We start from the raw sequence: 9,269 nt of genomic DNA on the forward strand, positions 1-9,269 counted from the left end.
ACTGATGTAACTGTGGTGGACACTGGCAAACAGAAAGGGAGTGCCGGCGAGAGCTACACACCAGGTGCGAAGCTCCTCTGAATCAGCTTCGCAGTTGCAGAGAGGTGTAATCCTGCCTGTGAAAGAAAAGAAGGCACTTGTATGAACAGCTATCAGAGGCTGTCACCTCTAAAAATGCACGCTTCCTTTTCTCCCCAGACATTCTGTGCAAGCGCAATAAATAAATACACAAAAAACGACAGAGATCCTAAATCTGCAATCTCCGTAAATCCCCTTTTTGCTTCTTGAACTGGAAGAACTACAATCAAACTAAACACCGCATAAATCATGCTTTCATTTTTCAGATCAGATGATATTGAATATGATTATCATTTCAATGTGTGTATGATTACTGTGTGATGAATAGAGTGTAACTATAGTCTGAGCAATTGTGTGTATTCCTACAGATGTGCAATATACAGGTACCCTGATGTGTTACACATAGATTTAGATCATTATATAACTTTGATGTTAGTCGCATTTGACAGAAAAATCAGAGGTGAAAATAAGTAGGTAATATACAGTATTTGTGGCCGTCCTGGTGTTCTATCCGAGAAGAAGCTGATTAAGCATTTCGCGGTTAAATTTTCCAAGAAGATGATAACTTCAAACACCCTTATGGTAACTGAGGAATAAAACCAAAGGAATTTCACCAATGTCTGTAATATTTATATCAGGGGTCCCCAACACTAGTCCCTGGAATACAGAATTCATTGGCTTTTGTATGTCTCTCAAGAAGGGATGAATTAGACCAGTTATGCATTAATTGGATCAATTTAACAATTCTCACAGGTGAAGAGATGATTATAATTTAAGAAGACACAGAACAACCTGAATGCTGGAAAAGCCTGGTTTTTCTGATGCTCTATCTAATGTTTTGCAAATCTGTGTTTTCTCCTTGAGTGTTTTTTAAAGGTTTAGTAGTCCGGGGCTTTGTGTATGCATAGCAATGTGTTAGATATAAACACAATGTTTTGTCCTAACTCTCCCCTAGTGATTTCTAATCCTCGATCATGTGTTGTCAGAATCTGGACGTTTACGATGTTGCATTCTGACAGATGGACTGGGGTTCTGACTGTGTCTTGACTTCACAGTATCAAAGAACAGAGCAAGTCAGGTTGCTGCAGTAAGCCTCTCAGTGCCACCAAAAAAAGAACATAAAATCACTGCAGTGCCTTCAGAGGGCTAGAAATGCTATTTTGTCTTGCTTTTCAGTCACAGCAAGTGCCATGATTACTGTACAGTATATTTGACAGAAACAAGCCTAACATTTGATTTTAGCAGAATTTGCTTTTTAGAATATACAAATAGAGCTGTTCTACACATAAAGCTTTTTACATTATTTCAGCTTCTCAGCAAGTACCTCACCCTGTGATTTAACACCCATTGCAATCAATTCAGATGGAGGCAGACAAAGCCCTTCCACATCAGCGCAGTGCCGCAGGGCGTGTTCCTCTCTTACATGGCACTAATGACTCTGTCAGCAAACATGTGGCTCTAATGCACTTTGGGGAACATTATCTGGTACATTCAAATCACTTTCAAAAATGCGATCTGAAGTTTTCGCTTGTCTGCATTCTATTGAAAAACACAGGTTATTGACTCAGTTCTTTTTATCACCTCCCTTTCCTATCCCCCTAAATCTCCACCATTTCTCCTATTCCTGAGAGAATATTTCTATTTAATTCAATAAATATTAGTAACTGTAGATATGTCTTCACATGTGTGCTGTAAACGTGGGAAGGAATCTATTTACTTCCCTGAGGATAATGGCTCTCCTTTCTATCGGAGTCAAGAGAGCTGGTCCATCAGATGTTGATTATTTGGAACTTGAGGTTAGAGTGAGGAGATGCAGACGCTGGAGAGCCCAGAGAAACGAACAGAGGCCCAGTGTTTGGGCTACAGGTCCCCTTCAGGCGTGTGTGTGAGCGAGGGGAGCGAGCTGAGGCTGAGGCTGAGGAGCGGGGAGAGCAGTGAGAGTGGGATGAGGGAGGCGAGAAGGAGGCCAAATGGCCCAGGAGACAGAGACAGAAAGACAGCGTAGTCATGGTGATCCTACGTCTTCCCTGGACCCCTCTGTCTTCTTCCTGTCTCTGTAGCGGAGCTCGTTTGGGCACGGCGACGTCATCGCCCTCCCTGCGCGTAGCAGGGACCTCAGCTGCCTGTGCTGGGGGAGGTCTCCTTTAGCTCGCTCGGCTGGTTCCCTGTTTCATTACGCCGGAGACCCGGGTTCGCGCCCCAGGTGTTGTAGGACGAACCAGTGGCACCCCGACAGTCACATCTCAGCATCTTCCCTGGACCCCTCAGCCAGTCTTCCTCCCGTCTCAGCAGTGTAAATGTTGGAGTAGGCCCTGCAAGAGCTGCAATAACTGCGCTGATCACTGTGCCTGCTGTAGACCCCCTGGGTGATGTTGAAATGGCCAAAGGAGGCCGCGCACATGGGTGCTGCTGGATATGTATGTACAGGAGATACTGCTGCAAGTGTGTGGTGGGGTTCTCTAAGGATGAGACTGCACCCAGCTCAGAAGGCTGCTAAAACACTGAACCGCGATTGCTCTATTTTACCAGCAGAGGGTGGCGTTAAAATGCACTGCACTGTACTGTATATTATTACACCTGCACAGTATGAATAATATCTAACTTTAATTATATGAAGTTTTATATGGTTAAGCTAAATTACATTTTTTGGTTTCGAAATAGTGGATAGATAGACACTATGAACACACAAATTTCAGTTTTATTTAGATGACACCAATAACAAGATGTCACAAGGAGATATTTTCCTTAAATGATTTATATCTTATTGTTTTGGGAATGTTTTTTAACAATCTCCATGGATACCACCTTAAAAATACCTTTTTTTCTGTGAAATGTGTTTTTCTCTGCGGAGCAGCAATTTCATTAACAGCAGCGAGTAAAAAATGGGGTGTCAAGTTCTAATTGCTATCATCTGCAGTGTTAACAATTTTCATGCCTGCCAGAAGGATGCACAGCCTTTATAACGACATGCAGGAATATTTTATTGAACGCTTACATGTGCGATATGAGGACAGTTTCAAGAGACCTTTCCTGGTTTTCTTAACTACAAAGGATAAGTGGACTGGTCTGCAGTCCAGTTAAAAAATTAAAGAAAAAAAATCTATCAATACAATCAATAGATAAGGAAAAGTAGCATCTTAATGGGAAAGAAAGGCCTTTCACATTTACAAATGCGTAAAACAATGGTAGTATATTTAATGAATGTGTCTGTACATTAAAGAAACACTCTGATTAGTATTACCTAACAAATAATGTACATTATCTATTACAATAATGCAACATATACAGATATGTAATTTTATACATGACAGACAGATGTAACGGAGAGCAAACTGGACAAATCATCCCAAGATGTTTGTCCAGGAAATTATAACACTATCCGTCTACACATCTGCTTGTCCTGAATGTGCTCGTCCTCGTCGAGATTAATAATTTTCTTATTTTTGGTCTTCAGATTTAAAAAGTAAACAAATACAGCCTTTCCCTTCTATATTTTTATACCTATTGTTTTTAACACGAAAGTGTTCAAGAAATCTGCTTCTACGGAAAGTTACTCAGCACACAGAAACCACAGCAAAAAGGCCAGTATCATCATAGTAACCTGGTTCAGGAAACATAGCTGTGGACATTGAAAGCTTTTTATTTGTCTATTACACAAGTGGCTTATCACTGTGCCCCAAGGTCGGTTAGAGCAGTTACTATCTTACCAGCTTTAATATTCTACCACCATTGATAGTGGTTTTCACCTGGCATGAACTTGATGGTGCAGCATAGCCTAAAGAAGGGCACGTTTTTATTACAAGCCCTAATGTTGCAATGTTCCTGCTTTTAGTGCCCAGTTCGTGAGTTTAAACCTTCACGTAAAAAAAACCCCACTACGTTTGGTGTTGCCCTTCATCTTGAGTACAATATCAGTCGTAATTTAGTAACTGGAATTAGTTATTAGTTATTGGAATGAAACATTGACAGTAGCTGTGCAGAGAGGCCAATGAGAAGTATGTGGAAGTGAGCCAAGCTGAATGGTGAGCCAATACAGAAAAGAGGACAAAGTGGGTGACATTCTCACCCAGATTTGACACCCAGATATTAACAAATGCGGCATGCATTCAAGATCCCCTGTGCTATGACTTTGTTCCTTCTAAAGTGTGTATATACAGTACATTTATGGATGTGATTAGTGCACAGGAATGATGTACTGTAGCTCATGATTGTCATTCATAGCAGAAGTATCACACCCAGGATGACATATGTTTCTGCACTTGAAATGGTAACATATGAAAACCTGCACATTGGATTTTGCAATGGCTATAATTTAGGTGGAAATACTTTTCGTCGTATGTGACAGTCGGAGTAGGGAAAAAGTAACAATTTACCAGTGTAAGAGATTACTTAAGTTTGGGGGAACTGTTTTTAAGAGTAACTGTTCAAGCACTACATAGATCACTGTACTGTAAGGGATGGTTTTATAAAATTATTGAAAAATTAATCCCCTATACTGTACAAGTATCTTGTTACTGTGTAACTGTAAATGATTACGTTTTTAAACATTGTTTGAAAGTTACTTTCCCCAACGCTGGTGACAAATCCAACTGGAGGTGTACAATTAAGGAATTAGGGTAACTGGTGCTGGAGGAACAATCTCTGGGCGCTTGGTGCTCTCGTGGCAGGAGGTGGAAGGGAGAGCAGATTTGTGAGGGCAGCGCTGTCATGGACAGCCAGCTGGGTCACTGTGAGGTTTCAGAGTGAAGCAAGCTGGCTTCCTGCGATCACTGGTCACAGCTGGTGCGGGGAAGAGATGCTAAGTTTTTTTTCTCTGTTGTTGAAGTTAAAATACAAGTCATGTCTTCATAATGACATGCTTGGATCTCAGTTCACTGCTAAAACTTTTCACATCGGAATTTGCCAAGAGTATGTGCTTTCTCGGTTATACAAGACCACGCTTCCTATCAAGATCCCTTGAATCTGGGCATCATCAGCCACAATCCCACACGCTTTCTAGGTCTCTGTATATCATCGGCAGCCTGAGACCAGAGGGAGAGAAACAAAGGGTACAGTTAAGGTTTAACAGGCCCCATTAACCCTTTTCCAAACCATTTAATTATTTAAGCAGACCAAGAAGTTATACTGAACTGTGGTCCTAAGAGGTAAGAATTGAGAGGCCCCTGGCTTTAAATTAATGAATAAAATATTAATGTAACTTCTAGATATACATAACATTTTTTGCAGTAGGTCACATGGTGAAAGTATCTTTCTCTCCTATAATAAAAGAGAAAAATGTTCATTTCAAAATTTGCAGAAGGCTGTATTCTGGGAAAAGTTACATTACAAAGCTCAGCAGTCCCAGTTCCTTAAGCCTGATAATAATTTATAATTAATTCTTATTATTCATAAGCCATTGATTCATTGACTTCGGCAGTCTCCTCTCAATGCAGAACCAACGGCCCAGTGGAGTCTGGAAACTGTTCCCCATCACACGCTATGGGCTCTAGGGTGCCGGGCCCCAGTAGTAGAATAAAAAGCCAGAAAGCTGTCACAGAAACCGCAGCAAGTTACTGCTCTTGAAATAAAGATGTTACTGTTATGAGATGTGCTGAAGTGAAAGGCAAAACTGCCCATGTTGGAGGTTAATCAGGAAGGCCAAACTGCCCTCCTGCGTGCCAGAACGTGTCGTTTGTTATCTTTCCTGCACTTTCTCATCTGCACTTTCCTGGTAACGGCAAGACATGCTTGTTTGCATTGCAGAATTAGCGCTGCGTCATTATTAAACTATGCGCACACTTTTTATAGCACCAAGCAGCACAGTGACCTCATTTATCTCGTGGACTGATAACTTTGAAGCACTATCCTTTTCCAGGCTACAAGGTGCAATCAGAAAAGCAGTTGATATCTTTGGCAAAATTATCTGTGTAGTTCGGTGCAGTCTGAGAGGCACAGCAGCGCCACACTATTGTCCTGGAAAAGGAGACAGTCTCCCCTTCGCCTCTAAATACTTTAAGCCAGGGGCGTTCTTTAGCTCTGGACCTGGAGAGTCATACCGTCTTCTGGTTCAGGCCCATTCTGCTCAGCAGAGCTCTGGGTGACTTCATTGGATCTGTCCACCTCTGTGGTAGAAGGAGTGGTGTGCTTTCCAGACCTCTTTTTGTTGAGCATTTAATGCTGCCATTAAAACCATCAGGATGTGGCTCCCTAGGACAAGTGTTTTAGACCCCCCATCATAGAGAAAGGAACCCCGTTCTCCTTGTTATTTAGTATTGACCATACAGTGTACGGTATACAGCTAAATATACGTACTGTATCCGTGCTCAAAATATCTGAGACAGGGTGAAAATACCTGAAATAATGAAATACTGTATCTTATGTTTATTCATTGATGAAAGCAGTGGTGCCCAAGCACAAAGTAGTGAAACCTCTTTTTTTCACTCAGTGTCTGGACACCAGCTTTTCATCCATGAATATGGTTTTAATTTAGTCATTCTAATGGTTTTGACAGAACAAGGATCTTTGCCCACTGCAGAGCAGTGAGGATCGAGGATGTCTGTGGGTATTTGTGAATAATTTCTGGTAAAGAGACATCAGAAAATCTTGGTCCCCAACGGACGGCTTCTGAGCTCTTGGTCACCAACGGACGCTGCCCTGATCCCTTGATGAGCGGAGCAGCTGTGAGCCCTCCTCGGCCTCTGAAACATTGTTCGTGAGGGATTTGGTGTCTGCAGTCTGGACTGTGCATCTTCAGAGATTCACGAGAGTCGTCATTTCTCAGTCCCTCTATCTCCCGGTAGAATAAGGCTGTTCTTGTGCCCTTTGCCCTTTGCTAAATTGCCTAGTTTGGGCATCTTAATACAGCGGGGCAACATGCCTTTATTATGGAGAGCTATAAAAAGATACTTCTCAATTTTACAAGAAAAATGAAAAAAAAGCCCCGGCCTCTCTTCCCATCAGAGTTTATTTTAAACTGCTCGGCACTGCAAGATGGGTCGAAAGGATTGCAGCCAAACATCTCCAGAGGTGAAAAGTGGGGGGCGAGAACTGTAAAACCTCTGTGAGCCCACCCAGAGGATTTCAGCAGTCATTGGAGAAGATTTTGAGAACATAAAATATCATAAATCACAATATCCTGAACATAAAAGGCATGGGTCCTGGGCCATAAACACAAACTATTTTTTGTTGTATATTATATTAATTTCTTGCATTTACAGTTCATAGCATGCTTTGTCCCAGATGATCCAAAGGTGCTTCACGTATAGGAGGGCACCCTCCTCTTCACCAGCCACCTGTACTGCTGCCCATTCTGCACCAGCAGCCCCACCACACGGCAGATCAGGTTGACGAGTCTGAAACTGCTTCTCCAATCGAACGAAGGAGGAGCTTTAGGAAGGCTGGATTGTGCAAGCCTGGAACTCAGCCAGGACACTGTGGTTAACCCCTACTCTTTTGAAAAGAGGTCTGATTCATGGGACAGCGCGGTCCCAACCAGCACACTACAGTACATCTTCTTGAATTGGCCTGATTAGACCTTCGGATGACCTGTGTGACTGTCTGAGTATGCTGGTTGTTTTAATTCTAATAAAAGTATGCAGTCGGATGCTTATCTGAAATATGCATCTATCATAGAAGATTAAATCTTTTGATTTATAGAGTGTCCTTTGTTCAAATGACACAGCAGATTACACTGCATACCTCTTAAGAGCAGAAATGAGCTGTAATCTGCCACCAGGGATGCACTTTGGGTTAATGGGACCTTGGCAGTCAACATATGATGAGGCAAAAATGCCAGATCCTCTTAAAAAAGATATAAGATCACTTTATTGGCCATATATAATTTCTTGTATTAGGAATTTGTCTTTTCACATACCCCAGCTTGCTCTCCACAAGACACACAGACAGGGAGAGAAGCTTGAGGTAGGAGCGCAGCCATTTATACAGCAACCCTGAAGCAGCTGGGGTTCAGGGCCTTGCTCAGGGGCCCAGTGGAGTAGGATCCCTCTGCCAGCTGCGGGATTTGAAACGGCAACCTTCCAGCCTCAGATCCTTAGCCACAGAGCCACTTCACCAGCCTTTTTTTATAGATACAGTATCATTTACATACTGTATCTGTGGATGAGCATATTACCTAGGTCTCACATCTGTAAGATGAATTAAAATATTGCCTTACGCACTTTGTACTGACATGTGTTGCTGCTTTTTTGCCCCCAGAAAATCCGAAAGCAGCTGCTACATTAAAGCTGTATGTTTTTTAATGCGGTGTTCGCAACAGGATGTGCTGATCTGATCGGAGCCGAATAACAGAAGCAGCCCAGCAGCCTGAGAGGAACAGCTGTAGTGCAAGAGCTCTCAGTGCCGAAGGGGTTGTGCATACTGTATTTACCATATTCTCTGTCCAGAGCAACTTGAGATTTCGATGGAAGTTGCTTATTTCCAAGACAGGTTTTCACCCCAGCAGCACACCTATTACTACTGTAATTAGTTTTGTTAAAAAAAATACAAGGTCATTGCCTCCTCCCTGTCTATTCAGCCCTGCTGCCAAACAGATGGATCTCCTAACTACCAAAGCTGGTTCTTCTCACAGCTCACCGCCTGAGCCTTCTGACAGAGCTGAGGGATGGAGCACAGCCAGCACTTCGCAGGCAGTGCCCCCTCACCGTCTGGTCAGCACGCTCCCTGCTGAGCCACCAGGACGCAGGCTGCGCTGCACCACCTACAGAAACGTCTACTGCACACTGCAGAACCACACATTTGACAGATGGGTTTTTCCTTTTGCTGATGGGTTATGGAAGTTCTGCTTTCTGAAGATTTCAGATTTGGCATCAGTTCTTGGGGACTATAAAGCCTAAAGCAGATGTCAGACATGTAAGTCAACATTCACAGCTCTCGCAGGATACCTACTGTATAGGATGATCAACCAAAGATCAACCACCCTGACACTGAACCAGAAAAGGGCCCAACATCCCTACTCATCTTTGCAAGCTGGTGACTTAATGGTGACCCAGATAACCTGTGGGACTGGGGCTCTCCAGGGACAAGCGTGGGAAAACCCCGACATGAAGTAAGAAACAAATGAAGGAAGCAAATTCAATTGACTGATCAGATAAACTTAAAACAAAACCCTGAACGCAGACCGTTGAGCCTGACATGCCAGGTGAAGGGTTCAGTGATACAACCACATTTTTTTTAGATGCTGAAATTCAGTTCTA

The sequence above is a fragment of the Atractosteus spatula genome, chromosome 1 (assembly GCF_055471065.1).
Source record: "Atractosteus spatula isolate fAtrSpa1 chromosome 1, fAtrSpa1.hap1, whole genome shotgun sequence".
Taxonomy (NCBI): domain Eukaryota; kingdom Metazoa; phylum Chordata; class Actinopteri; order Semionotiformes; family Lepisosteidae; genus Atractosteus; species Atractosteus spatula.